Below are 7,424 nucleotides of genomic sequence, written 5' to 3'. Positions count from 1 at the left end.
GCAGAACAGTTGTTTGACAAATAGCACCTGCCACATCCACACCCAGCTCTATACAGCATTTCTTCCCGCCATCGCTGTGTCCCTGTGTTGTGGGACTCCAGAGGTACCTACAGCCTAGCTCATGGCACAGCTCTCTGCAGCAGGTGATTCTGGGAAAATTTACAAAGTACTGTGGGCTGCCAGTGGTATTCCAGCCTTTGGAAGGGGAGGATTCTAGAGTCATGCCCCTCCCCCTCAACCCAGTAACCATGGCAGTAACCATCTTTATTTCTGCTTAATATTTGCCCTCTGTGATGGATACAATAATTTCTAAATACCGTCTTCCTAGCCATGTTCTCACGGGTCAGCCAGAGATATACAGATGGTCTGTGACAAAGGAAGAGGGAAAACAAGTGGCTGGAATCATGGGAGCCAGAGTCACTGCCTGATTCTTACCAACTGCAGCACGAAAACATGTTGATATCTTGTGCCAAGGGCTTTGCATGAGGCACAGATGGCTTCTTAGCCTCCATCTAAGTTCTGCAAAGTCCTGATCGGCAAAGCTGTTCCAAGTGACAAAAACTGCTGGTGGATCTGTGTTGCTTCCAGTGACGTATGCAATCAAATAGTTTTCACTGTGAAGGTTTTTTAACCCCATTTCTCAGAAAATAACATGCAGATTCAGACCACATTGTCAGACTCCAGAGCAGAGGGATTTATTTTGGGGGGACAAACACTGTCATCTCTGCTTGTGTATGAGCCACTGTCACTTGCCAAGGTAATAGAGGTATCTACCACTCTTTGGGTTATCACCTGTGAGTTGGAGTCTAATGAAATCCAGCTGGGCCTATAATATGAAAAGATTTAGGGCAAGGAAGTGACCATTAGGGCCTTACTAAAGAATTTATTTTGACAGTAAAAATCTTCTCTGTTATTGCTCTGTCCACATTCTCCTTTTTAAGGGAAACTTTATGAAGAATTTTTTGTCAAGGCAACTCAGCTGATTTCCTTGAGTGCTGTCAATCTGGTTGCTAGCCAGCATTTAGTACACAGACTACACTGATAAAGGGGAAGATCACATCAATCACGCTGACTCTTTAACATCTGTCACATGCCTTTGATACGCTGGCTATGATGAATTGTAACTCATAGCCCCGCTGGTGAGTGGCTTTGTTCTTTTTTTTCTAGGAGGATCCCATAGGTAGTGGTTTGCAATTTTTTGTCTGCTCTGAGGACTTTTTCATGCAGGCTGCCACAAGCGTCTATTCTTTAGGTTAAGGAGAGAGGTCTCTGAGCTGCTCTTCCAAGTTTTAAAACAAGTCATTCAACTTTGTACTTTGTGTTTGGAGGCTTCATTTTGAGGATCGAGTTAATATGACAAGTAACCAACATCTTGCGTGGCAAGAGCTTATGGGCATTATGATTTCATCTCACTTTATCACTGCAAATCTGAAGGCTAAAGTCCAGCCCATCCCTACTCTTGGAGAAGGGTGAATCTATCATTTAAAGGAAATTACAGAACAGTGTTAGGAAGTCCTGTGTTCTGATTGGCCATTAGACATCATGCTTGTGACATATATTGGAACCCCATGAAGTATCTTTGGGGACCATTGTATTAAATTTATGAATGGTTTTTATGTATAATTGTGTCTTACTCCATGGGGGGAGGGTACACCAGCTCCTCTAGGAACTAAAAAAAGAGGAGGGGGGGAGTGATTAAAGTGAGTTACTAAAACTGTAAACAACCTGAGAGGCACCTCCCCCTTCTGCTCTGTGCTTCTTGGGTAGGGCCACATGGCCTCCCCTTTCACACACCACACACTGTGCAGCCAACTGAAAGGGGTGTCAAAGCTTTAACTGTATGAGGAAGGTCAAGTGGATTAAACCATTTAAGTTTTTTAAAAATGTTCTGGGTGGGGTGATTCCATCAGTGGCCACTCCTGGCAACCCATTGCATTATTCAAACAAACAAAAAACGTAGTTTAAACCAGTTGAAGTTGCTAAGAGCAAATAATTCCCAATTTAGAACTAGAAAAGCCAGGCAATAAGGAGTAAAGCCAGACAGCTACATAACACACATCACCTTCTCACACTGACACAATCCCTACTTCAGATACTGCCACTGTTCTCTCTAAGGATCAATGACTCCCAAGTCCAAAGTGTGACACGCAGGATCGTGAGCAGATTGGGCAGATGGAGTTATTGGTGAGAGTCTTGGTAGCTACAGCTGTAATGTGATGCTTTTCCCTGGCAGCTAACAATCGATCATTTCTGTCCTCTTCAAAGGCTTGGGAAGCTCTGAGTGTTGTGTGCTGCCAGGCTGATCTGTTTAACGCAGCCTTCTCGAGATCATCCAGTTTTATTGCACTGAAGTGTGTGCTGCTCCTGATGCCGTCCTTGTAACGCTTTCTGGGGTGACCTTGATTCCAGTGTCCTTGTGCCAATTCTCCAGAGTACATTTTTCTGGGGAGTCGATGTTCAGGCATCTGAATGACGTGCCCAACCCAGCGTAGTTGGGCTTTTATCAGCATGGCCTTGATGCTTGTGGCATTGGACTTTTGCAGAATCTATTCTGCCAGTGGATCCCTGTAATGGTGCACAGAGACCGCATATGGAAGGCCTCTAGCTGTGTGATGTGCCGTTTATCTGGTGTTCAGGTCTCAGAGCCTAGAGGAGGGATATGAGCACAAAAGCATTGTAAAGCATTAATCAATCTCCAGGGAGAGCCAGTCCCTGCCCTAGCTGAGATCAGGGCCATGCTGTGCTAGGCGCTGCACAGACACACAGGGAGAGCCAGTCCCTGCCCCCGCTGAGATCAGGGCCCTTTTACTAAATGGCTTAAAATACAAAAATGGTTTCATCCATGGGTGGCGGGTGACCCGGCTGCCTGGAGAGCACAACTGGGGGGCAAGGACCTGGTGACAGTGCCCCCACCCCTGGGCAGCATGGCTGCAGCGCCCCCCAGCACCGGTGCTCCAGGCGGCGAGCCCCCAAAGCGCCAGGTGGTGAGGTCTGTGCACTGGGTGAGTAGTGTGGCCCCAGCACCAGCTGCCTGGAGTCCCTGGGCCAGCTCGGGCAGAGTGCTGGGAACAGCAGGAGGGGGCCTGGCGTGAGGGCAGAGCGTGGGCGGGGCCATGCTAGGCTCTTTGGGGAGGCACAGCCTCCCCCCTGCCTACAATGCCCACTGCCCCTAGTTTCATCCCATCAATTTTCAAAACCAAACAAAATCTCTCTCTTTTTTTTTTAAATTTATCAGGTTAGAAACAGAAATTTTTCACAAAAAAATTGAAAATTGTTTCATCCTGCACATCATCAATTTTTTGTTTTTGCATTTTTGCAATTATTTTAATGTATTCATTTATAAAAAATAGATTTGGAAAGGCACAAAGCTTGGGATTAAGATAACCTGTCAAACCTGGCAGTAGAAAATGAAAACACAAACCAAATCTGCATAGAAAACTGGAAAATGTTGAGAAAGAGGGCCATTTTGGGTCAAATAATGTTTTCCTCTAAATAAATAAATAAATAGGTTTGATTAATGGAATGTGGCTAGACATGGACATCTACTGTAGCAGAAGGATAGACAATATGCTACAAGGAACAATATTATTTCTGCAGTAGGAACAAAGATAAAGATGGATGAAACCCCTAATGGTAAGAAAGAGAAAATTAATTACCAGGAGAACTAATGTTAACATTATCTAATACACAGGTTAAGGAAAGAGTGTCTATCTATCTGGGCATAATGCTTAAATTATCCAAAAGAACAAAGTTTGATTTAAAAGTCCTAAAATAAATATAGTCCATAATCTGCAATGTCCAAAATTAAGGCTAATCAATTTAATGATACAGTTTAGATATTAGCATGCAATTATTCGGATACATCACTCATAAAAGGTTACACTAACAGTAGCTTGTGGAAAGCAAATATTGAAATGTGTGTAGATTATCCCTCGGAAATTGAGAATTTAGGCTAGGTTGTCCCTCAGTAAAGACAATCCATCAGGGAAGTATTTTGGTTACTTTCCTGACTTCCCTTCTCAGTGGCGCTCCCGCATTTCTCCTGGTATTGCTGATGTTCGGTGATGTGTTCTAAATAGATGTCCCTTGTCCACCTGGTGCAACCTGATACCATGAGTTGCCACATCAACCTAGCATAGAGATGACTAATTCTGCATTCCTGCAACACTGGCTCATTACTGGGATCCCATCTAAAGCTCTGGGGAGGACAGAAATACCATTTCATGACGGATTTTGAGGTTTTGACATTTGTCTTCATTCTACTTAGGAACAAAACTTGTAAATTTCAAAATTGTCAGTGAAAGACTTACAAAAAATTGTTTGGCATTAATTGGAAGTGTTTCATTTCCACAAAATACTTTTATTTAGGAGAAAACCGAAGGGGAAATCTTTCAATCTCAAAACATCCCATTTTGACATTCTCAGAACGAACGGTTTCAACGTTTTATTTTGAAATGACTTCATTTCGATTTTGCCTTTTTATTTTATATTGTATAATACACAATGAAGAAAAAAGTCAAAACGAAAAGTCTTTTGCAAAAAATGAAACATTGAAACTTTTCTTTCAGAAAAATGTCAAAAGGGAGCAATTTGACATTGTTGGAAATTTTTCTCCCTGTCTTTTCTCCATAATGAAATATCTGCCGTTCGACACTATTTTGTGTAGTTTTTCAACTTCTGCAGAACTGCTTTCTCTTGTGGAACATGGTTCTGCTGCAGTTTTTCAGCCAGCTGTAGTGTAACCCTTCTGCCAGGTGGTGTCAGCAGCAACAAGGGCTGGAGTCAATATCTAGGGCTTCCTCTTCACATTAAAGAACAAAACCAGCCTGAACCCCCACCCAGTAATCTGGGAAAACTAAACGCCGCCCCTGGTCAATACTTCCCCACTCGCAAGCACTGAGTCTGTGTTTAACAAAAGAAAACTTTCATTGCAAAGAAGAGGGAGCTCAGTGTTAATTTGGGAAGACACCACAACAATGATTCAAAAGTTTGTAAATCATAAGGAAACACCCACCTCACAGTTGGTTGGGGAGTGTCCTTTGCCTCAGTTTCCCACATTGCACCGTGATAGTCTGACTAGGGTGACCAGATGTCCCGATTTTATAGGGACAGTCCCGATTTTTGGGTCTTTTTCTTATATAGGCTCCTATTACCCCCCACACCCTGTCCCGATTTTTCACATGTGCTGTCTGGTCACTCTAAGTCTGACAGACAAATGTCCCTTTAACACACCATTCCCCCTTCCTTCTGCTGCAAACCACTCGCAACTGGTTGTCCAAAATCAGCAAAGTCCCAAAATAAAGGGTGCGTTCCCGTGGATTCCCCTCCTACTCCTAAAGGGAGGGGTTGAGCAGTGCCTCTGACTGCTCGGGGGATGGGGGGTGACCCCCTACTAATCTCCCCCTACTGTTATTCACACCTTCTTGTCAACTGTTTGAAATGATCCACTCTAATTACCACTACAAAAGTGATTTTTCCTTCCTTGGTATTCTACTGTTAATTGTCAGCGAGGTAGCCGTGTTAGTCTGGATCTGTAAAAGCAGCAAAGAGTCTTGTGGCACCTTATAGACTAACAGACATTTTGGAGCATGAGCTTTCGTGCATGAATACCCTCTTCGTCGGATGCTATTGTGTGGCCAGGGAGGTTGAAGTGTTCTCCTACAGGTTTTTGTATATTGCCATTCCTAATATCTGATTTGTGTCCATATACAAAAACCTGTAGGAGAACACTTCAACCTCCCTGGCCACACAATAGCAGGTCTTAAGGTGGCCATCCTGCAGCAAAAACACTTCAGGACCAGACTTCAAAGAGAAACTGCTGAGCTTCAGTTCATCTGCAAATTTGACATCATCAGCTCAGGATTAAACAAAGACTGCGAATGGCTTGCCAACTACAGAACCAGTTTCTCCTCCCTTGGTTTTCACACCTCAACTGCTAGAAGAGGGCCTCACCCTCCTTGACTAAACTAACCTCGTTATCTCTAGCCTGCTTCTTGCTTGCATATATATACCTGCCCCTGGAAATTTCCACTACATGCATCTGACGAAGTGGGTATTCACCCACGAAAGCTCATGCTGCAAAACGTCTGTTAGTCTATAAGGCACCACAGGACTCTTTGCTGCTTTTACTGTTAATTGAATTGTCTCGTTAGACTGACCTCCCACTTGGTAAGGCAACTCCTATCTTTTCATGTACTATGTACTGCTCCTGTATTTTCCACTCCATGCATCTGATGAAGTGGGGTCTAGCCCACAAAAGCTTATGCCCAAATAAATTTGTTAGTCTCTAAGGTGCCACAAGGATTTCTCATTGTTTTTAACATTTAAAATGTAATTTGGTATCTAACCTTTTGGATGATCCAGAAAGACTCATTGCAAAGTAGCAGAACGACCATCTCTGCTATGATCCTGATCTACAGACTCTCTACATCAATTGTAATGGAGATGATTCTTTGCACCATTTACTAACTCCTTTTCTTTTTTATTAATAAACCTTTGGTTTTTAGGTTTCAGCGTGGTAGCTGTGTTAGTCTGTATCAGTGAAAACAATGAGGAGGCCTAGAAAACAAGAGACTAACAAATTTATTTGGGCATAAGCTTTCCTGGGCTACAACTCACTTCACCAGATGCATCACTTTCGTTTTCAGTTACTAAGGGGATTGGCTGGAGCGTGATTTTTTATAAGATCTAAAGTATATATTGACCTGAGGACAGTGGCTTTGCGATTGGAAGAACTGTATATGTGATTTCTGGTTTTAGTGATCGTTTATCACAAAAGACCAGTTTGAGTGGACAAGTCAGGAGCTGGAATGCCGAGAGGGGACTGCACTTTGGCTTCCTGATAACCCGTGTGGGGATATAAGAGCTCATTTTCTTACTGTTTTCGTGAATCTATTTATCTATCAGTTTTTGGGGTGTATCTGCCCTGTCCTGAATTGGGCAGCCTCAGTGGTGATTCAAACCAGGCAACAGTCACAGATATAATAAATTGCTTACAGCAAACTCAGGGAGATTTCTAAAAGAAAAATGAGTTACATGAAGAACAAATATGGTAATTTTTATACACAATTTGCACCTCATGAAAACAACTCTGATGTGACAGATGCTGGACACTTTAGTTTGAACTCTGTGCATCTCAAGGGGGTTTTTCATATGATCCGTTCATTTTTATTTCATATTTCTGGTATTTCCAGAGTGATTCGCACCCTTACAGTTACATTATTTACTTGATGGTATAACGGGGGTGGAAGAGAGGATCTAGCAGGAAATGTCGTGCTTGATGGAATTCAGTGTCATTCATATATTTATCATCAATCCTACATTTCTCATCTGTTTTTGCCTTGACATCCTATATTGGGCCGCGGACACAAGGGAACTGATTGGGCTTTCAGGGCTCTGTTCATTTTAAATTACTCTTGGTAAAA

The sequence above is a fragment of the Mauremys mutica genome, chromosome 12, assembly GCF_020497125.1.
Source record: "Mauremys mutica isolate MM-2020 ecotype Southern chromosome 12, ASM2049712v1, whole genome shotgun sequence".
NCBI classification, from domain to species: Eukaryota; Metazoa; Chordata; order Testudines; family Geoemydidae; genus Mauremys; species Mauremys mutica.
This window is presented reverse-complemented; position numbering follows the sequence as displayed.